The sequence below is a fragment of the Poecilia mexicana genome, unplaced genomic scaffold (assembly GCF_051168715.1).
Source record: "Poecilia mexicana isolate PSO_F unplaced genomic scaffold, ASM5116871v1 scaffold_1, whole genome shotgun sequence".
Lineage (NCBI taxonomy): Eukaryota > Metazoa > Chordata > Actinopteri > Cyprinodontiformes > Poeciliidae > Poecilia > Poecilia mexicana.
The window spans coordinates 797,237-821,929 of NW_028263370.1; the positions used below are offsets into that span (position 1 = coordinate 797,237).

The 24,693-nt window shown below is 39.1% G+C and overlaps 1 long non-coding RNA gene across 1 annotated transcript; it reads right to left on the reverse strand.

Moving 5' to 3' along the window:
• Window positions 1-23,425: 23,425 nt before the first annotated feature.
• LOC106923130 (uncharacterized) lies at window positions 23,426-24,603 on the reverse strand. Its single transcript, XR_001419343.2, has 3 exons — window positions 24,359-24,603; window positions 24,037-24,127; window positions 23,426-23,711 (listed from the first exon to the last, which is right to left on the reverse strand). It is a non-coding gene; the product is annotated as an uncharacterized LOC106923130 (long non-coding RNA).
• Between the last annotated feature and the right edge of the window lie 90 nt (window positions 24,604-24,693).

A 24,693-nucleotide genomic window follows, 5' to 3' on the forward strand; every position in this document is an offset into this window, starting at 1 on the left:
TATTTTATTAATACAGCTACACACAAACCTCATTATGTCAATGTGGAAAGCATTTTAGATAAATGCTTTCCACATTGCTTTTAGATAAAAGAAACCACATTTACATTAGTATTCACAGCTTTTGCCAGTGAAGATCAAAACTGAGCTTTTTCTGCTGAGCATCTAATAGAGCCCCTTTGTGGAAAATTGGACTTGATTTGGAAAGGCACACACCTTTCTAGACAATGTTCCACATTTTATAAAAAAATGTCAGAGGTCAAACAACAAGCATGAAATTGAAGGAATTTTCAGTAGACCCCTGAGACAGGATTGTTTTGAAGCACAAGTGTGAGGAAGGATCCAGAAAAAGTTTTGAGGCTTTGACTTGAACTCAATGGTCTCATTCATAAATGAAAGAAATTTAGAACCACCAGGACCTAGAGCTGGCTGGCCATCTAAACTGAGTGATTGGGTCAGAAGGTCCTAAGTCGGGGGGGTGACTAAGAACCCAATGGTCACTCCAACATTCCTCTGTGGAGAGAGGAGAGCAGATCAGAAGGACAACCATCTCTGCAGCAATCCACCAGTCAGGCCAGATGAGGGTTAAGAGGATCCTCCTCACCAGGGCCGTGCAGAGACCACTGCACGGCCCTGGTGAGGAGGGCCGTGCAAAGTGAGTCACTTTGGTTTGTGACTCAAAGTTTTGCTTGTGATTCTCACATGACGTCGTGGGCAGGGCCCAAAATCACAACAAAAGATTTCTGATGTGTGCAAATAAAAGTTTATGGTTGGCAAATAACTTTTTAAGTTCACAAGACAAAAATTAGTTATTTTTGGGCAGGTGCTCAAAAAAAAAAAGGGCACATCTAACTGCATTTTAGGACAGAATATTAAAGCCACACAGTTTTCAGAGTTTAATAAAACAATGATAAATTACAAAATTTTGTTAAGGAAAACTTAGTTTTCTTAACATAGTTGTATGCATATGCATACAACTATGCATATGCATACAACTATGCATATGTACTAGTAATTTCTTTCTGTAGGTCTATTTTGTTATAGGAAAGTATTGCAATATTCAAACCCGCAGTTTAGCAAGATATGTAAATCGGAGCTAGACCACCAGACATATTTTGTCTTTACAGAATTACACTATTAAAAATATAAACAAGGGCACAATGCAACCTTTTAGTGTACTGTAATCTATAAAAAAAGAGCTGCCTGTTTGCTGCAGTGGAGATGAAGATGGTCCATTCAGGAAAGCAGAGCTGCATCAAACTTTAATGTGGAACTGCAGAAAGAAGAAAAAAAAAGCAAAATTTGAATTGTTAATGCATGTCACCATGAGAAAAGCCTACTGAGTTTTGCTTAAAAAAACTTTTATTAAAATCACACATTTTTGTCTCATGAAGTGAAAAAATTATTTGCAAAACAAACTTACTTGCACATGTCACAAATCTTTGCTTGCTATTCTAAGTTTTGGTTTGTGACTCAAAGTTTTGCTTGTGATTCTCACATGACGTCATGGGCAGGGCCCAAAATCACAACAAAAGATTTCTGATGTGTGCAAATAAAAGTTTATGGTTGGCAAATAACTTTTTAAGTTCACAAGACAAAAATTAGTTATTTAATTTAAAAAAAAGTTTTTTAAACAAGACGTTTTGTTTTTTGAAAAATAAATCATTACAATTCCAAAGGTTTTATTAACAATTTTATTTTACTTAACTGAGGTCACTTTTTTTTATTGAATAATTGGGGGGAAAAAATAACTTCATACTCTGCAAACCAGACCCTAAACTTATTTAAAGTCTGGATTGAGTTTTTTCCCCTTCATTAATGACACTTTTATTACACACATTATATCTATCATGGTAATTCAGGGTGAGTCATTTTTAATTCTAAATGCATATCCTTGTTGGACTTTTATTTAAGTGCTATTCTCCTTCAAGATTCTGTTGTTGTTGTGCTATTAGCTAGCTGCTAGCTAACGACTTTGCTACCAAAGCTAGATAACTGAAAAGCTTCTTCCTTGTATCGCTAATGATAGCAGTCATTCTTCAGTATCGCTTATGCAATATGGGGCACATCGCCTGCCCAAAACTTGTCATCTCCATAATGGATAAATGTCCGATCTTCTAATTTCCTTTGCTGCATAATGTACATTGCATTTATTCTGGCGTTAGGTAAATTGTCTGTATGATAAAAATACTGAATCGATAGATCAGAACAGTTTTTCCTCACCTGGCTGTCTCCTCCTGCTCAGTAGTTCTTCAGAGTAAGGCAGATGCAGAGGCCTGTCAGTGTCTGCTGTATTTCATTACCTCTCTGCTTAAACCGCTACTCCGTGCTGAAGCAAAAACGATACTTCAACGTTTTCTGTCATCTGACAAGTAGCAAGTCTACTCCACTTTACTCACCAAAAACGTTTTTTTTTTTAATTCACCAAAAGCTGATCTGTAATCTGGAACGTTTGCTACGTTCAGCTCCAGTTAGTCGCCTTATCTCACTGCGCGAGAGACAACTGCATCATGCGTCACGGGCAAAAGGTCAAAGGTAACACGGTGACCGGAGGGCTTATTATGTTGTACAAAAAATACCCAACAAAAAAACAAAACAAATAATTACAAATAATTTTAGTACATGTTATTATGTGTCAGAAGAGGGCTTAGGAAATAATACAAAAAATAAAAGATAAATAATAATAATAATAAAAAAAATTGACCAAAAGGGCACTTTGGGTCAAGGAGCAAAAAGGGCAGGTGCTCAAGCACCCCCAGGCCCCCCCTCTGCACGTGCCTGCTCCTCACCCACAATTCAAAATAGATCAAGAAGATGTCTTAGAGCCAGTTCCTAAATGTGACTGATGTGTGTCTAACTGCTGGGAAAATACTTACTCTCTTTATAAAACCTATACTTTTATTAATTAATCTGTTTACGAGTATTCTCATAGGTAAACAGGAGAAATATAAAATTTTAATTTATGCACATTTATTAACTTACATTACAAAATTAGATGTCTATGCATGCATTTTTAATTGACAGTAATCTTATACCACACATACCTCCTTGTGTTTCCATAGCAACTAAAACAAACAAGAACCTGACACAGATTGTGTGACATCATCATGTCAATGAGCACCTCAGTGTTCTCATTGACGATGTCATAAAGGTTCAAAGAGATTATGCATTGGAAATACAAGAGTTCTCAGTTTGATTTTTGTTGGAGAGGTAGATCGATTTGAGAGAGACGACTTCAAACTGATCTTACTGCATACAAAGTCAAGATGATCTTTGATATTGGTTTGGGGCCTTAGATTTCTTACAAAGGAATATGAAATGTTAGGATGTAACTTAAGAGGCAATGACGTTTCAGTAGAGAGCTCTCATAATGACAGATCAAAATACTTTGCTTTTGACATTGTCCTCGAAGTCCAAAAGGACATGGAAGGTAAGGACATGAGGAAGTTCATTCTGAAAGCATAAGTGCTGGGAATCAAAACCACAACTACGGATTTAACAGCAAAGGCATCGGAAGACTTTGTTGCTTTTGAAAGTGTCAGTGTTCCCTTTGACCAAATGGATGTGTTTGCTTGCTCACAGGTTGAGTGAGTTACCTTTACAACCACAGGTAGTTAGCTCTACACATTTTGGAGGAAGTGGGTGGAACATGGTCAGCACAGAGTCGGCCACATTCCCTGCGTCCATTGTCAAGGTGGTTTATTGAAGTTGTGGCCACAAGGTTGTCAGAGCCTGTTTTGAAGACAACCCTAGAATCAGCTCATGGGCAAAGAGTTCTTTGCCAACACAGACATTACAAAAAAGTGTCTTTGCAGTTTGAAACACTGAAGATGAAGGATGCAGTACATCGGGACAAGCCTGGAGTCTTTTTGTTTTATATGTCACACTATCTGACCCAATATAGTATTAACACAGACTGTGAGCTGTACACAACTGACTATTGTGAACAATGTCAGAAGTCTTCATGTATTATTCGTAAACTTGGTCCTCTCACTGTTTTTCACCAAAGAAACAGTGAGAGGCCAATGCAACTACTCTTCTAAACTGTTATACAGTATGTGTGTATCACGGATGTTGTGATACACACATATTATATAACAGTTTACCTGCAATTCCAACATAAAGAAAACTTTTTCAGTGACACTGACACCATGGTCAGTCAGTTCAGATGATTTAAGATATCCTGTGATTCCTGACCCAGTCCTTGAAATTCCTGTAAAAACTGGAACTCAGTCATACCATCATCAGTCATTTTCTAGCGACAAACAACGACTTCTTACATTAGCAACCTTTACACATATCTGATGTGTGTACAACTGGTGTTGAAGGCTGAGGATGACCGGGTATCACTTTCAAATATCGACTGTGAAGCTGACATTTGCCATAATGTCCTCATAGATCTACATCTATGAAAAGATCACGGACACATTTTGGAGGAAGTGGGTGAAACATGGTCCACACAGAGTCGGCCACATTCCCTGCGTCCATTGTCAAGGTGATTTATTGAAGTTGTGGCCACAAGGTTGTCAGTGCCTGTTTTGAGGACAACCCTAGAATCAGCTCATGGGCACCAAAAGGGAGGGAAGCTGGACAGCTGAAGATAGAGACCTATCAGGTCTCTATCTGTGGGGTCCCACAGAAGCAGGTCCCCCTGCTTCTGTGGGACCCCAGAAGCAGCACCATGCAGTTGATGATGCAAAAACTCGGGTGTAATAAAAGTTCACAGAGGACATGGAGAATAACTTGTGCTGAGTACTTTGAAGACCTACTCAATCCCACCATCAAATGGTGGGATTGAACTGGGCTCCGCTTGGACTTTGGATCAGGGTCTGTTGAGTCGGCCATAGCGAGGGGCACATGTAACCCAGGTTAAAATAGCCTCTTCATAAAAATAATAGTAAATTAGATAAATAGGAAATAAATAAATAGGAAAATAAATAGGGAATTAATCGATCTTAAAATTGTTATTCTCTTATTCTGAAGGGTCGCATTTATGTGTAACCCACGTGACTAGCTTCAGCCAATCGGGTTGCTACGTTCTCTGACATGAGAGAAAGCAAGCAGAGAGCGCAGAAGCAAACGGGATTGTGCTGAAAAGAAAAGAGATAAGAGAAATTGAGCACTCGTAGCTGATTTGCTGTCTAAGACGAGTTTGTTCTTTTTATTTCTGGAGAAGGAGCTTTTCCCATATTTTTCTCTCACCCTGACTGCGTTCGGGATCATTTTTTGTGTTGTGGAACTGGACTTGGTGAGTTGAAAGTGTATTTTGTTTCTTTTTTTTTTTTTAAAGATAATGTATTTGTTAAACATTTATTTAACTTAAATGGAAAGCTGAAGCGAAGGCTGATCAGCGGAGGCGTCGGCTGTTGCTCTTGGTGCTAACAGCAAGTCAACTGAAAGTCAACAGGAGTAACAGCTGATCCGCTGAAGCTAACAGCTGCTCTTGTCAACAGAAATTCAACCGCTTATCAGCAGAGGAGCTAACTGTTGCTAACTGTCGCTCTTGTTGGCAACAGGCTTTTTTTTTGTTTGTTTGTTTTGTTTTGTTTTGTTTGTCGTTTTCGTTCGGCTGGGATCTGGACTAAGGAGTCTCGGATCGTCACTGAACTGAACCCTCCTAAAGAGTCTCGGATCATCACTGAACTGGATCTGCCTAAGGAGAACGAGATGGCGAGCCAACCCTGGAGCTAAAGACCATCAAGTAGGAGCTACGCCTTCTGCTGGACATTGCCAACCCTGCAACTTGGTATGACCTGCCCATGTTGTCATGCGTATTAGCAGTGGGTCACTGAAACAGAATTAACTGTTGGATCATCGGAAGAAACAAGACATCAATCTGAAGCACAGTTTGATCTGTCCTTTCTGAATTGTTCTACTGTGTTGTTGTTTTGCTGTTATTGTTTTTTTTTAACTCCTTAAGGGAAACACCAAAGAATTAAAAATAGATTAAACAGATTAAAACAAACTGTAAATCAAAATAGATAAATAGTATTAACTAGAACCTAAATAGAACTATAACCTAGGTAAAATAAATAGTATCCTTAATTTAGATTTATAAAATACTCTGAAAGGAACTGGAAACTATTTTTCTTTTTTTGAATTTGTGTCATTGTGTGTTAATTGTGTAACATTGTTGTTGTTTATTCTTTTATTGTTCTTTAAACTAATAATAAGCCGGCTGTTTTAACTTAACTTTCTTTGGTCTGTGGTCATTAATTCAAACTACACTTCTCACTACTCCTGTAGCCGAACCTAGCTCTGGTCTTATTACAAATTTATTAACTGTAAACACATAGCGAGTGTTACACACAGAAAAGGAGATACTTTTTGCCTCCCATCTTGGTGCCTGTGTGTTGGGATCCACCCCTGTGAAAAGGGTAACTTTCCTTCACCTATTTGTCGGGGGACAGTTTCTGACTGTTTGTACTTATGTGACAAACAGCAGTTCAGATTACCCACCTTTTTTGGAGTCGTTGGAGGGGTTCTGGAGAGTGCCTCTTCTCCTTGTTCTGCTGGAGAAGAGGCAGCAGAACAAGGTTCTGCTGCAATGATAGTGCCTGGAGAGGCACTATCATTGCCTCTCCAGGCAATGATAGTGAGACCTGGAGAGGTTTGGCCACTCTGATCTAAACCCAAGTGGTGTTCTGTTATTGGACTTCTGTGCTCATCAACACCGTGTTCAAGTATATGTGCCCTTAGCACTCGTCTTTGGTGAAGACAGAGGCAGAACTGTCTACTAACCATTCCCTGGTGGTGAGTTGACTTTGATGATGGAGGGCAGGGCCGGCCCAATGCTCCATGGGGCCCTAGGCAAAATGTGGTTTTGGGGCCCTCTATATTTGCTAATAATGTAGATTACTGCAATCAGCATTCAGACTATTAGATCATGTACATGCCTGCTACAAACTTATTTTATTTCTGACTGTGCTGTTTACGTTATATCCTACATGGAGTTGCTTGACTTTCTGTCATATAAAACAGGCTTAAGTTTCTTTTTGAGATTCACCTTTTTATTGATTGACCAAAACAAGACTTGGGAAGAAGCCCTGAGCTACTGCAGACATAACCACAAAGAGCTGGCCTCCATCCTGGATAAACAGATGCAGAACTTTGCTGAACTGGAGGCTGAGAAAACCAACAGTCCTTTCGTATGGCTCTGCCTTCACTACGCCTCCTCTCTCCATTACTGCTTCTGTGTTGATGACAGTGATGTAGAGTTTAAACACTGGGGTCACAATGAACCAAAAGAAAACTGTGACACCAATGGAGCCATGGAGAAAGAAGGAGACCATCTCTGGTTCATCAAGTCTGATTATGATGAGTTTCATTTTATCTGTGCTATAAACTAAGAGCTAGTTTTGAGTGATGGTAATCTTCATCAAGTGAAAACTTCACATCTTGTCTAGTATTGCTTTGCTCATAGAAATTTGACAATTTGAAACATTTAAAACATTTTTCTTTTTCTTGTGTATTGTAGATGCTTGCTGTAAGTTCTGACATATTTTTGATTAGTGTAAATTTGACTTCCATCCAACCTGATGAGCTGGAGAACTGTAAAGAACATTTCAAACTGTAATTGCTCTTAAACTTGGATCAACAAAGTATTAAACAAAGATTTTGAATACTAATGTAAATGTGACTCTTTGGTTTTCTATTTTTAATTCATTTGCAAATGAACACACAAGTTTTGGAAACTTGTGTGTAGAATTCAGTGACGTGCAGTGAGGTTCATTGCTGGTGAGGCACTGACTTATGACTTAGACACCATGCATGTTATTGGATGTACGGAAATTTCGCGCAGGCATACAATGCTGGAGGGCAAAAAGACTAATTTTTTACATGTCATCCATAGCCGCGTTAACTCAGTGAAACTTAGAAATGTAGGTATTGATTTCGTGCTATGATCCACAGCAAAGTGATCTGTATTCGTCAAGTTACGCTGACTCGTTGCCGTAGCAACTGACAACGATGCCACTTCATGTTTTAGGATTTAACACCAAAAAACATTCAAGAATTTATTTTGCACACAGAACAGAACATTTAGTCTGTTGTTGAGGTATGTTTTAGGCTTAATGTTTAATGAATAAATAATTGCTGTGGTAGATTAGCTACCGCTTCTACTTAACTGAATTATTTAGACATACAGCCCACAAAACGCACATTTCATGAAAAAAAACAAACATCTTATTGCCGTCTTACCTTTATGTATCAATGAAATCCATGCACCGCTAATTCTGCACAAAAGTATCCATTCATCCAAAGCCAAGTCTAACCTCGGCATGTCTTTTCTACTCCGTTTGAGAATCATCAAACTGTCTCGAAGCAAAACTTTCAGCTCCGGTGTTGATCTTCCTTTAGTTATTATCTCCTGCTTCAATTGAAAATCCACTTAAGAAAACTGTTTAAGTGTAGAAATGTAGTCTTTCATGTTTACGTCGGAAGAGAGGAGAAAACAAATATATCGCTGTACTTTACTTATTTACTGTATGGCTAGCTCCATGGCTAGCTCACTGTGTCTTACTCTGCAGTTGTGCAGTCACAATATCTGGGATCATGAGCGCCCCCTGCCATGAGGCAAGAGAACTGCCTGCCCCCCCTGGAGTCTGTTCTCTGCCGTTTCTGATCGCTCCTCCTCAACACAAAACACGATACACACACAGTTGGTTTACGGTGGCCGACAGGTGCAAATGCGCAGCAAAAGAGAAAACATGCAAACAAAAGAAAAGACACCCCCCCGAATCAAATGCAGCAAACAAAAAAGAAAACACCCCCGAATTGGAAAACACCCCCGAATTAAATGCAGCAAACAAAAAAGAAAACACCCCCGAATTAGAAAACACCCCCGAATTAGAAAACACCCCCGAATTAGAAAACACCCCCGAATTAAATGCAGCAAACAAAAAAGAAAACACCCCCGAATTAGAAAACACCCCCGAATTAGAAAACACCCCCGAATTAAATGCAGCAAACAAAAAAGAAAACACCCCCGAATTAGAAAACACCCCCGAATGAAATGCAGCAAACAAAAAAGAAAACACCCCCGAATTAGAAAACACCCCCGAATTAGAAAACACCCCCGAATGAAATGCAGCAAACAAAAAGTGTTGAAAACGGAAGTGCTCCAGACCACTATGCGGAGTCTAACAAAAAATAGCTGTGTCCGAATTCAGGCTCTGCATCCTTTCAAGGGCCCTGAGAAACTGATCCTTCGAAGCATAGACATAATAAAAGAGTACACCCTCCCCCCCACGATTGGCTGCTCCGGCGCAAATACACTTTGCTTTGCTCAACCAAAACAGCAGAAGATGCCTTCAGCACTGCGGAATATTGTTGATCGGATCGACGGACTACTGACGTGAGGGCTCGACAGACTTTTCGCAAGTAAGATGGACATATTACTGTGTATTTTTGTGATTAGAATATTACTATACTGTATTTATGTCCACTGGCGAAATACCAGCTAATGCTAGCTATAGTGCTTGGTGTTCAGCCCCCGCTATGACAGCTAACCGAGATTCCGTAAATCTTAAAATGTTTAAGTCATTCTCCAACATTTAGATTATCTGATACAAGAGCCTACTATAGAAATGAAACAATATTATAAAAATCATAACATTCACCAGCAAAGTTTACACAGATGACAATGGCTATTATTTAATTATTTAACTCAGTCAACGTAAGATAACTCGAAAATGTCCCGTTTTTGTTTTGAAGGTTTCCTACGACGTGAGGAAGAAGGGAGAGACAGATTCACTGCACAGCACGGATGAATCTCGTATCGGATTTTGGACCCAATCTCAGCTGCTGAATCACTCTTAAACCAGAACTCGTAGGCTGGAAAACATTATATATATATATATATGTAACAGCTCTGTCTTTACCCTTCCGTCCTGCTATGCACACTCGGAGACCGGTTGGTTGGTTTTAAGATGATTTATTACAATCTGCAATCTGCAATCTGCAATCTGCAATCAGTGGTTGACAAAACACATATGGCGAAGTGAGCCTCTCTACTGGTCAACCTATGGCTCACAACAGAGCGCTGAACCAACTGTGTGGAATTTACAAACAATTATAGTGAATTCCGACATATTTTCTAGGCTATTTGATCGTATAGTTTCAGAATAGAAATAAAAATATGAATAATAAATATAACAACAGTCATTAAAAGCTCTCTGGGGATTAGTGGAAAAGAACATGTCATGTTGCCATAGAACCCAACAAACAAACAGAATGGCAACCACAACTGACAAACTGATAAATATAACAAACTAACTGACAAACTGATATACATATCCGACAAAACAAATTACTGACAATCAATATAACATAATTACCTGCAATCAGTGGTTGACAAAACACATATGGCGCAGTGAGCCTCTCTACTGGTCAACCTATGGCTCTGTGCAATGCAACAAAGATTCCAGTCACTCTCCTAAACAAACCTCCAACACCATTTGGAAGAGAACCGGATTTGTTGACTTACCACAACAGAGCGCTGAACCAACTGTGTGGAATTTTTGGTTTCTCATCCAATTTATAGGTAACCAGTAGGGGGCGCCAAAAACCACCAATTACAGGATAACCGTGAACATATTTTAGCAGGAATTTCATCTGTATATCTAATAACCGTTACATACACCCCCCTGAAATTCTGCTAAATATCAAAAGTAATGCCTCAGACCAAACAAAAGGAAAAACAAAAAAATTGGGTGCACTAAGGAGAAAGCAAAAGAAATGCAACACTAGGAACAAAACTGGGTATACTTGTCAATGCAAACACTCTCCCAAAAGGAAGTATGTAAAGAAAGGAGGCGATCAAACTCCTAACTAAAAATAGACTCAAAGGTGCCCATTACACCTCTGAAATGTAAATACTGTTCCTGTTGTTCTAAAAGAACTACTCAAGCACTTCTATGGTTAACACTGTTCTAACTCTGCTACTTAAATGAAAGTGCACTTGAAAAAAACTGAATCAGGGAATTAACGGACACAGCAGATAAAGCAGTCTCATCTACTGTTTGGTTATTCATCTCACAAATAAGACGTCTGGGGGGCCTAATGGAACTACGGTCCCTAAGAATACGGCGGTCAAGTTGTGAGGAAACAATCTGAGGTAAGTCTGGGATAGCAGTGTCTGAACAGTCACCGTCTACAGTAGCTATTACAGGGGTGTCAATGTCTCTGGGATTGTCAACCAGGGGCGGGGAGTCCGTGGGGAGTTTGTCAGGACAGGGCACATCTGGATGGACAGAGTTGGTCGTGACCATGTCTGGGGATAGAATGTCTGGACAATGTTTTGAATCTTCTACATCATCGACTGTTGAGTGGCCAATATTGTGGATGGGAATTGGGTGATTGGCTGGGCTGGATGTGACGACTGTGAGAGATTGGGCACAGGATCTCTGGTCAAATGAATCATCATCATCTGAATGGGTTCCATCATCGCCGGACTGCATCAGCCAGTTGACCGTGCGGACATCACTTTCCTCCATCACATCAGGTACATCTGGACATAGACCACTTCCATGCATAGCAGCAGCACTGTCAGATTCATGGTCAGATTCATGGTCCTCAGCACTCTCACAGGGCAAGAAGTTAACAGAGAGTAGCAGGTTTCTGTGGACAACTCTCTCTCTGCCCGTTAGGACATCCTTAACTCTGTAGACATTGATATCAGGCTTGACTGATATGACCTCATAAGGGGTAGGTTCCCACTTGTCTGCAATCTTGCGTTTCCCCTGTACTCCTCTGTTGGCGATCAATACTCTATCTCCAATGACAAGAGGTGATCCCCTGATCTTGCGGTTGTATAGCTTGGCATGGCGAGTCTGTTCTTTGAGGCTGTTTTTCTGCACAATCTGAGCAGCCTCATGTAGATTTTTCTTTAGGTCAGAGACAAAGTCTGAGTAGCTGACAACAGCATCATTGGTGAGGGCATGTTGAAACATCACGTCAACAGGTAGACGAGGGATCCTTCCAAACACCAGGTAGAATGGTGCGAACCCTGTTGTCTCATGCTCTGTGCAGTTATAGCAGAAGGTTAGTAGCTGTAGCATTTGTGGCCACTTTGTTTTTGGCTGCGGGGGAAGGGATCTGATCATGTCTCCCAGAGTCCTGTTGAATCTCTCTGCAACACCATTCCCCATGGGGTGATAAGGGGTTGTATGGGATTTCTCTATTCCGGCCATCTCTAGAAGCTCTTTGATTAGCTTGCTCTCAAAGTTGGCCCCTTGGTCAGAATGTATACGGCGAGGAAACCCATAAATGAGAAAGAAGTTGTTCCAGAGACGACGAGCAACTTCCTTGGCAGTCTGATTCTTGCAGGGGAAGGCGTGTGCCATCTTGGAGAAATGATCAGTAACAACTAAAACATCTACAGACTTGTTCCCTTGCTCAGCAGTCCAAAAGTCTATGCAGACTAATTCCATAGGTTCTGTAGTGACTATGTTTTGGAGTGGTGCACGACTGTGTGGTTCAGGTGTCTTCCCTACAATGCAGCGCTGACAGGACCGAACATAGTTCATGACATCACGGCTCATGCCACTCCAGAAAAACCTTTGCCTCACCAGAGACAAGGTACGGTGCTGGCCTTGGTGACCTGCTGCGTCATGGAGGCCATGAAGAACTTTCTGTTTCATTGAGTCAGGTACTATGAACTGGAGGATTTTCTTGTTCATGTGAGGATCTTTCCTTGCCTTGTACAGCATGTGATTCTGTATGGTGAGTCTGGTCCAGTGTTTCAACAGCTTAATCACGCTCCGTGATTCATTAGCCCTTTCACGTTTGGTAGGTCTTCTATGTCTCCGTACGAAGTACATGGCTCTGCTGATTGTGTTGTCAGCCTCCTGCCAATTGACAAGCTGACTCTGTGGAAATGCAGATGATTGGTTTTCATCCAGCAGAAAATTGGGGTCAACACCAGTTCCCATCATATGGCTCACACCTCCACTGGACTGAACATTGAGGATGGCAGCAACTTCCTCTGCTGAGACTGAGCCTTTTGTATTTGGTGGAACTGTGTCTTGAACTGGCTCATTTGGTATCTCACCACCATCGTCTACAACAGCTTGACAGTTGTTGGACACTCTGAAGACATTCTGCACGAGTCTGTCATTCACACTGTTGACCTGATCCAACAACAAGGTATATGGCTCATTTACGAGGCGATGACCCACACATGACTGGACAAATGGCTCACGACTCAAGGCGTCTGCAACAATGTTCTTTGAGCCAGGGATGTATTTCAGGTCAAAGTCGTATGCAGCAAGCTTTGCCACCCACCGCTGTTCACATGCATCAAGTCTGGGCTTAGTCAGGATATATGTCAATGGATTATTATCAGTCCATATGGTGAAGTGTCTGCCCTTCAACCAATGGCTGAATTTATCACATACTGCCCATTTTAATGCAAGAAATTCTAGCCGGTGAGCAGGGTAGTTTAGCTGGGAGCGTGAAAGGGTTCTACTTGCAAAGGCAACTGGCCTAGCCACTGTTCCATCAGACGGCAGTTGTGACAGGACTGCTCCAATCCCATCAAAAGATGCATCGACAGCTAGAATGAATGGGGCATTGAAATCTGGATGGGCTAGAGTAACACTTGTCATGAGGTCGTGTTTCAGTGTCTCAAAAGCAGTCTGGCATGCATCTGTCCAATCAGCAGGTGTCAGCTTCACATGACCTCTCTTTTTGACAGGTTTGCTACCCTTTTTGTGCTTGTTTTGAGCATCCAGTCCAGCTGTGAGCTTAAACAGTGGTTTTGCCTTTGCGGAACATGCTTCAATAAAGCTCTGATAGTACATTATCATGCCTAGATATGATCTGATTTTGCTAGGGCAAGGTGTTTTCCCATCAGACTCCATGAGGTCAGTGACTTGGACATCATTTATGGTTTTTACTTTCGCAGGGTCTGTTTGGACACCATTGTCACTGATGACATGTCCAAGAAACTTCACAGATCGTCTTAGGAAGAAGCACTTCTTGGGTGCAAGTTTAAGGTTGTGTTCCTTGAGGCGGGAGAAAACCATGTGTAGGCGATGGAGTGCAGTTTCCTCTGTAGGTGCAAAAACCATCAGATCATCGAGGTAGCACAATAGGCTTGTGAAATTCTCATCACCGAATATGGACATCATCATCCTCATGAATGTAGCCGGGCTGTTGCACAGGCCTTGAGGGAGGCGATTGTATTCATGAAGTCCAAATGGAGATGAGAATGCTGTATATTTTTTGTCATCAGGGTGCAGCGGGACATTATAAAAGCCTGATGTCAGGTCCATTGTTGAGAAGAAGGCATTACCACCAAGAGCAGCCAAAGCATCAGCTTGATGCGGTAGTGGGTAAGCATCCTTCACGGTTCTCGCATTGAGCCATCTGAAGTCAGTGCAGACTCTGAGGTCACCATTTGGTTTCCATACCAGAACAAGTGCAGATGCATATTCACTGTTTGACTTCTGGATAATGCCTCTCTCTTCCATTTCATTCAGAGTCGTTCTCAGTTTCTCGTACTGGCTTGGTGGTATGCGTCTGTAGGGTAAACGGAACGGTTTGTCATCAACAAGATGAATGCGGTGAACAAACCCCTTAGCTTCTCCACAGTCCATTTTGTGACGGGAGAAGATTGTCTCATGCTGCACAATAAGGTCAAGGAGCTTGTCTTTCCACTGCAGTGACACTTCGCATGATTTCAGGTCAATATCTTGCAGACCCAGAGCTTTCAGTGCATACATCATGTCCTCCTCTGACTTTGGCTGCACAACTTCACTCTGTACACACTGCACATTACACTCAATCTTGTCAGCTTTTGGCAGGTCCTCAACTGCAATACATGGAGACACATCTGCTAATTTGGTATTTCTCCTCAGTACTACAACTCGGTCTGTCGGATTGATGACCCTAATAGGTACCCATCGATCTCCCCAAAGAGGAGTGACAATTCTGCCAACAAGGATATGTTTTGGCCCAGCTTTAGACCGTGTTGGCTCCACAATCACTGTACTGCCTGCCGACATAACTGCTGACTCAGGTAACTTGCTCCAGACAAGGTGTTCACTCTGTGGTTTCAGGGTCACACAACTCTTGACTTTCACTGTCCCTACTTTATCTGGAATGCAATCACCCCTCCAACGTTCTGTGTTGGATAGCAGTGACAGAAATTGGCAGTGGTCGGGTGTCTGGCCATTGTTGGGTGAGGAAACTAGTCTCCAGTAACTATCAGTGTTCTTTAGTTGGGTTAGAATGTGTTTGATGGCATTGCTGCCAAGAATCATCTGTTCTGTCTGGCCTGGAACAACCATTGTTGGAATTATCATCCTGCATCCATAAACCATGACATCAAGGTCATACATGTCTTTGGGGAAAATCTGTTGTCCACCACAGCCTATGATGACATAATCTTCAGCCGTGCTTTTTGCTATGTCAGGACACTGCTGTAAAAGGGACTGAATAGAGGTCTGACTTATTGTGCAAGCCATTGAACCACTGTCTAACAGTGCTTTGAGGGTGGGCCCATTCTGTACAGACACAGGTGTGTAGAACAGGCTGTTAGTTTCTGCTATTCTTTGGGATCCCTGGAGTATCAGTTTCTTGGATGGTGTCAATGTACTACTGTACAACTCATAGAGGGATGCATTATCTTGGATTTCTGGTAACTCATTACTGGTGGGAGGTTTATTGAGTTCATCTGCACTGTCCTCCCCTGTGTGCAGACCAGTCAGTTTTCCTGATGCTCTGGAGTAGTTCTTTTGGTTGGACAGTTGTGGCGTGAATGGCCTGGATCATAACACTTGAAACAAAGCCTATTTTCTCGGCAATGTGACAAGGCACTGTGGTCATCAGCTTTGCAAATAATACATGGTTTAATAGTGAAACCATCAATTTTGTCTGTACTGTCTACAGGTCGCCTGGGTGGAGCTCGTCTTCTTACACGTGACTGATCAGAGGCTCCATGCAGCAGAACCTTCTCTAACATGGTCATTACATCTGTCAGGGACACATATTGAGGGCTGTGTGTCTGGGGGTACTCCTGACTGTTATGTGTAGGGACTAAGCCATGGCTCACCTCTGCTTTGTGCACTTTAATGTCCACTGTCTTCTCGTGGTGTACTGGGGAAGTTTCTTTACAGTGCATCTCAGCATGGTACTCATTCAGCACCTCGAGGACTTCACATGCTGACCACCTATCAATAGTTTTGGACCTGAAAGTGAGAGCCAGGTCTTTGCAGGGACAATTCCTAATAAACATACGGGTCACCTCCATCTCAGGGTTTTCCAATGATTTGCCCTGCTCTCTCAGGCAGTCAGAGGCGAAGTCAGCTGCTCGGTTTAGTCTCAGCCAGTAGTCATATGGGTCTTCCTGGTCTTTGGGCAAAGTCGAGTAAAAGTCGGCTAAGGGGACAGCAGAGTACTTAGTAGAGCCGAAGTGTTTTCTGAGGAGATTATAAATCATGTCAGGGTGAGCAGTAATATTAATGTTGCTATTTCTAATCCCAAATTTAACTACATCCTTAGCTTTTCCCCTCAGATGCATAAGTATTTCATCAGCCTGTTCTTCAATCTTAACATCGCTTTTCCTAACAAATGTTCTCATTTGATCTTCCCAGTCATGGAATGTAATGGAATCTGAGCCATTACCTGCAAAACATGGAGGTTCTTTGACCTTTCTCTGCATGACAACCCGAACTTGGGATACATCAGATACACAACCGGACTGACCCACAGTACTCATTACAGTTTGTGTGGTTGTAGAACTGGGAGCAACTGTGTTATGTGGTTGTATGCGTGACATAATGGTGTCAGCCAACTCATGTCCTATCTCCTGAATAACAGATTTCATCTGGGCTGCTACACGCTCAGAACTGTCACTATTAGGACTTGGTGTTGGTATAATATTAGGCATACATGTGCTGCCATGATAGTCAATAGGATTGTGGACTCTAGCACCAGGAATCTCATCTAATGAGGGCATAAGACCACTTGGAGCAGGACTATCAACAGAAAAAGGAATAGGAGCAAGCACACCTCTTCCCCTACCAATACTAATGGGTGTCCTAAACCAAAAGTGGTTACTTTGATTAGACATTGTTCAGGAGTTTGACAAATGTAAAGATATTCAGAATCCAAAATACAATAGGAAATAAAATCACCAACTTGGAATAAATAAATAAACAAAATAAATCAAAACAACAAAAGAAAACTAGTAATTTGTGAGTTACTGTAATGGCACATAAAAGTTCTCAGTGTACAGTAATATCTTTACACTGCATTGTAATGCTACCGTATCAACTGTGAACATGATCAGATACACAGTGTGAACTGATGTCTTCAAAACCCGATGTGGCAGCTAGGACGGTCACAGGTTCGATGAGCTTGATTGAAGTCCAAGGTCACGGCACCAATGTAACAGCTCTGTCTTTACCCTTCCGTCCTGCTATGCACACTCGGAGACCGGTTGGTTGGTTTTAAGATGATTTATTACAATCTGCAATCTGCAATCTGCAATCTGCAATCAGTGGTTGACAAAACACATATGGCGCAGTGAGCCTCTCTACTGGTCAACCTATGGCTCACAACAGAGCGCTGAACCAACTGTGTGGAATTTACAAACAATTATAGTGAATTCCGACATATTTTCTAGGCTATTTGATCGTATAGTTTCAGAATAGAAATAAAAATATGAATAATAAATATAACAACAGTCATTAAAAGCTCTCTGGGGATTAGTGGAAAAGAACATGTCATGTTGCCATAGAACCCAACAAACAAACAGAATGGCAACCACAACTGACAAACTGATAAATATAACAAACTAACTGACAAACTGATATACATATCCGACAAAACAAATTACTGACAATCAATATAACATAATTACCTGCAATCAGTGGTTGACAAAACACATATGGCGCAGTGAGCCTCTCTACTGGTCAACCTATGGCTCTGTGCAATGCAACAAAGATTCCAGTCACTCTCCTAAACAAACCTCCAACACCATTTGGAAGAGAACCGGATTTGTTGACTTACCACAACAGAGCGCTGAACCAACTGTGTGGAATTTTTGGTTTCTCATCCAATTTATAGGTAACCAGTAGGGGGCGCCAAAAACCACCAATTACAGGATAACCGTGAACATATTTTAGCAGGAATTTAATCTGTATATCTAATAACCGTTACATATATATATATATATATATATATATATATATATATATATATATATATATATATATATATATATATATATATATATATATGTGTGTGTGTGTGTGTCTGCGTGCATAATCATGCATAGCCTAATGTATATTATTCAGTATTAATGATTATTTATTTATGTTTGTATACTTATATAAGTATGTATTGATAAGACGAGAGCGGTCCATTAGGCGTCTGTCCTTTTATTATGTCTATGTGAGAAACGGCCCGATCTACAGAAGACGGATCCTTCGAAGGCCACGAATATGGACGACCAGAAGAGAGAAGCTGTAGCCTCCGGCTAGCTGCCTAGCCTCCATCTCGGCGTTATGTTGCTTAGCAACCGTGACAACGTGAAGCACAGAGCAACGAAGTAAAAAAAACGGACTCAGTTGTTTTTTACTCTTTATTTCTGTATTATTCTTCACCTTTTGTAATAAAGGTTGTTCCATAGTAAAAAGAAAATCTGTCTGATTCTAAAATGTTTAATGTATACAAGGGATATTATTCATTTTCAAATACTCTCCAGATCTCAGGTAGTAAGACATTACAGTTAAATAAACTATGTTTGAAGGCTTAACTTTAATCAGTCAAACCCATTTGCTCAGGAATAAATTAAATACTTTATTAATATCTACATGGAGCGCCCGGCCAGCTGACAGCTTGCGAGTGAAGCTGGCTGTTAATGCAGCGGGAGAAGACATCTCCGAAAACGTCGGAGCAATATTGGAAGTAGGTGATTTATTAATGAACCGAGCAGATATTTCAGATCTATACATCTACATTCTCGCCTAAAAACATTGTAAAAAATAAATGTGTGTAATTTTAAGTGTAATACAGCAAAAATTATTTTGTCGCCATTGCTGCTTTTCTGAACACCCGCTTTAAAGGATGCAGAGCCTGAATTCGGACACAGCTATTTTTTGTTAGACTCCCCATAGTGGTCTGGAGCACTTCCGTTTTCAACACTTTTTGTTTGCTGCATTTCATTCGGGGGTGTTTTCTAATTCGGGGGTGTTTTCTTTTTTGTTTGCTGCATTTAATTCGGGGGTGTTTTCTAATTCGGGGGTGTTTTCTAATTCGGGGGTGTTTTCTTTTTTGTTTGCTGCATTTGATTCGGGGGTGTGTCTTTTCTTTTGTTTGCATGTTTTCTCTTTTGGTGCGCATTTGCACCTGTCGGCCACCGTAGTTGGTGACAAAAAAACACTGTACATTATATACATAAGCGAAATTATGGAAAATCAGTCCATATATTAAATGTTTTTTAGCCATTTTATTGCTGGCGTACAGACAGGACAAACTTGCTCACATAGAATGGCAGCCAGTGCAGTTAGCGAGAGGTTGCGCAATCCTAGGTGAGGCTCAGCTCGCTGCTGCCTTACCGGCTTCGCTTCTGAGCATTTGAATGGGAAAATGCGAAAATCCAGCGATTTTGAAGACAAAAATAATCAGAATCGGTTAATCTAAGTAAAAAATAGATACTTTATAGTACAAACCAAGGTGAAAATAGCAATATAAATGGTTTTATATTTTTTTTATATTTTTCCATGATGACAGGTGAGGCTCTGCCTCACCTGCCTCCCCTGACCGCACATCACTGGTAGAATTTTGAGGAAAGAGATTAATTTACTACAACTTGGAATATGGTTTAACAATAGAAAATGTGGAAAAAGCAAAGCACTGTAAATACTTTCTGGATGCACTCTATCCCCCCCAAATCAGACATGTTTATGCAACAATAAGGACAAAAAAAAAAGCAAAATAATAATATCCTGGAATAGGTTTTTCCAAAATTGGGGTCAGGACTCCGTTTGAGGTCCGTTGTACAAAAAACAAAAGACCCTGCATTTGTAAAAATGACAAATGCATTTTTACCATTTGTAAAAAATTACAACACATAAAATAAAGCAGTGTTGATTGTGATTATAACCTTGTTCAACTGATTTAGTAGTGAATCAATAATTTTAATACAAAAAAGCAAAACATTCTTAAATATTCACACAGTTATTTATTACTGGAACAATACAGCAGGTGGAACAACTCTGCCATTTCATAAGTGAGAAGCTGAAAAGTCTGGGAGCCACTACAACACAGGCATCCCAACACAACTTTTGGAGAAATCGTCTGTAAAGTAGTTAATGGTGTTTTAATGCTCTTGGAATTGTTATGCTTAAATGTGCTAAATAAATAAATAAATAAATAAATAAATATAAACAAAAAAAAAATATTTTATTTGAAATTTCCAAGTCAGCATAAATTTGCATAGCAGCTGGATGTGAAGATTTTTGTTTTTTATATCCTTCTTTTTTTTGGTTATTATTTATTTTTACTTTTTAAACTTTTCTCTGAAAATTAGACTAAGAATGTTATTTTGTTGAAGGAAAAAAAATCAGTCTGATATATTTTTATTTTTATTGTACGTATTTCCACTTGTTGATGATAAAATAATCTTAAACTAAAATACATTAACTAGAATGGAACACTTGCATAAAGATATCTCTTTCGTATTTGAACAGCGCTCTCATGTGGACAGACTTTCCCTCTTTTGGCCCCTGTTCCTTCACAGATCCATTTTCCAGAGTTTTCAATCATCTTGTTCTTTCTATGTTTATAAACAGAGCGTAGAGATAAAAAAATGAAAAGAAAAAAAGATGTGGGTAAACCAGGTCCTGTGCTTTAACATCATGTAAAATGAGCTAAGTGATATTTCACCAGAGACCTAAAAAATATACTTCTTCTATTCACTGCTCAAACTGCATGCATGTATTAATTTGTTAAGACTTTTTTGTATTTTTTTGCATAGAAAAAAGCAACTATATTCTAAAGTGACTTGTGACTTGGAAGAAATTAAGTTAATAATCAATAGTAATGCTTTTAGAGCTTTTATAAAATTTCAACAAACCACTGAAGAAAAACATGAGTTTCCTGAATTGAAAACATGAACTGTAGCTGAACTACCTGTGACGTTCAGGAAAGAAAGGATGTCATGAATCTGTTTTGTCTTGCTACAAAAATACCGCATGATACATTTGTTTTTGGGACTATCCTCACATGTCCACTTTATTCACTTCTGCTCCTAAAATCACTGTGAAGAACTGAGAGGTTCCTCAGCAAGGCATGAGCAGAATAAACTGAATGAAACTGAACTGATCTGTAAATCATTAAATGCCATATAGGCCTTTCTCTTGAACAGTGCACTACACTGAAAGAAAAAAGCTGTTCAGTTTACTTAATTTTATTGTGTACATCCGTCCCACACAATGCAAATAAGTAGAACAGACATATTTTATTTACATTAGATTACTTGAAAATATTAAGTTGAAACTACAAACATTTTATCTCTTACCATAATGTAAATATATTATGTATTATCGATAACTTTTTTTATGTCTTAGCAACACTATTATAATGAGTAACACCAGCTTATTTTTCATTGCCAGTATTACTCAATGAAATTGTGTTGGGCGAACACAATTCTATCATGTTAATGGAACACATGTTACAGCTTTAAATCCTACTTAATTTTTTCAAGTTATCTATATACCTTTCTAATGTAAAAAATTAAATAAAAAAGAAACAGATCTTTGACAAGAAAGACAAAGAGTGCAAGTGCTGCTGAACAATTGAACTTTATTTAAATGAACATTTCTAAATCACACCATTTTGTATTTAACATTTTTTACATTTAAGACACAGAACATTTTTAAATTGAGTCTTACCTGAAATACAATTTTTATGAACAAACATGTTATTTAAGATATGAAATGATGTCAAGTTTTGATATATTAATATTTAAGATATAAAATGGATAAGAAAATATAATAGTTAAGCTTTATAAAACATATTTAACATGGTATAGAATAGTATTTCAGATTTTAACTATGTTTTTGAACATGTAACATGACATTAAAGCTGCAGTATGCAAGTAAGCAAATTGTTTTTTTTTACATGTTTATCAACATTATAACAATGTCATATCAGTGGAAGACGGCGCTGGATTTCTTCCACAGATTATGTTTCTCGCTGTACTGTAAAAGACGAGGGAAATTTTATACAACTGTTTTTAAAGAACTTAATTTTTATAAGTTACACACTGCAGGTTTAAAGGTTAATCTGGAACATATTTGTACAAGAGATATACAAGATTATGTAGAAAAGTAAGTCGGATTTCAATAACACTATTTGACAGGGTGCCCATATGACTGACATGAGATAATATGTAAAATATTTTTTTTATAAAAGTTACATTTGGCAGCATACATGCTCAAAAAAGCTGAACATGTATGATGCTGATACTTTTCTAAATCATTTTATCTTTTATAGAGATATGTTAAAGGTCAACCTTTAAGCTGCTGTATGTTCCACTGAGAAAAAAAAATATTTTTTTTTTGTTTAAACTATCACTATATTATTACATTGCAAACAATAAAACATCAGACAGAAAATTGGTGAAAAAAACTGAGCCTCGTCTTATACAGACACAACGTACTGATAGTTCTAACCAATATGTAAAAAGAAAGTTATAAAAGTTACGTACTGCAGCATTAATTTCATATTAATACATGTTCAAACACAGTTTGTAGAAATCTGGCTAAGACTTTATTTGACGGGGGTGCACAAGACTGACATGACACTGTCATGAACATAAAAGAGTCTTTATAAATGTCTATGAATGTTGTTATGAAGTGTCATTTGGTAAATAATGACACTTTTAATGCAAAGTTGCTCCTAAAGTTGCATTAAAAGTGCCAACTTTGCATTAAAGTGTCATTATTTACCAAATGACACTTCATAACAGTCATAGACATTAGTAAAGACTCCTTCCTGTTCATGACAGATGCTATGCCAGGTTTATGATAGGTTTCTATCAACTTTATTGAACATGTACATGCTGCCAAATGTAACTTTTGTGACAATTCTTTTGTACATATTTGTTAAAATTATGTCAAGTCTGTATAACACAGCTTATTTTTTTATATCATCAGTCTCATGTTTTACTGTTTACTATGCAATATCATAGTGACAGTTTAAACAAATATGTGAAAAACCTATTGCTTATAAATATCACATACTGCAACTTAATAGTTGACCTTGAACATATTTCTGCAGTTAGTTATTAAAAAATAATAAATTTGTGTCCTGCAATGAGGAATACAACAACAGAAAACACAAAAAGTGAACATTAGAACATTATTAAATAAAAAACTTTAAAATGTCCATTTACTCACTCATAGAGGCAGTTTTTAAGGAATAATGTCTTGTTGGACAGTTTACCTCCATCCAGTTCTATTATTATCTTCTGTAACACCTCAAAAGTGTAGCGAAGATCAGCAGGGTAGGCGAGGTTCAGCCCATATATCAGTCCAACAAGTATTACAACAGCTGTTGGCACACTATTCAAATTGGACACCACCCTGATGCCTTCATGGACGATCCTGATGTCTTCATGTGATGAAGTCTTTCAGATGAAAAACGCCGGTGGTGGTGGTGGTTCCAATAGCCTCTTCAATGGTAGCTTCATCCACACCCTATGTGAAGTGATGACAAGTTAATCTCTCTTTCTCTAGACCTAGATGCATCTATATATATAGATAGACATTTCTCTGTAAGAGCTATCTCTAAAAGGTTGGACAGATCAATGTAAATTTCGATGAATATAGATATCTCAAGTATATCTAAATGTAGAGATAGACATAGATGGATGTATCTATCCTTGTGGAAAGAGATATATTCATATCTAGAGAAATCTAAATCTAGATAGAAATAATTATGCATGTACAGATCTAAATCTTTCTTTATATTTAGAGATATTTATCCATCTCTAGTTGTGTAAATACACTTATAGATACATACCACATACTCCTGGATGAGCTTGGCTGGATCTTCTCCCATATACATGCAGACTTCCTTAATGACACTCCCATGCAGCATCAACATCTTCACACTGAAGGAAATTAATGGAATTAGAATCTTTTTTCAAGCCTTATGCTTGAAGTTTAACAATTTACTTTACACAACTATTTTTAAAGTGAAGACATACAGTAGAGGTTGAAGTGAAAACAAGCAGGTGTAAAAGTTCAAGGTGAGAACATTTAACACAAGAAAAATTTAATTTTCTGCATTAAAAAAGTTTATCCAAAAAGATTGATAGTTGTGTTGTGGCTACATCACTTACCTCCTCCATTTGTGCAACAACTTGTCCTAGCATTTGTCCAAGCTGTCCTCCTCTTCTTTTGAACATCTTCATCAGGTTGTCAAAATGGAGATCCAGCTGAGACAAGAACTTTGACTGAAGTGGTATGGTGGTAATTCTCTTAAACTCAAGAGTTTATCTGAAAAAAAGAGCACAAAGTAATGAGCTTCAAATGTTCAACACTTGTAAGAGCCCAACAATCACTGCTGTGTTTAAAAAAACATACGTCACCATCAACACTTCTTAGTAGATATTTACAGAGGGCACTTTACACAAGACTTGAGCATCTGGAAGACATTTGGATTCAAATAAGATTC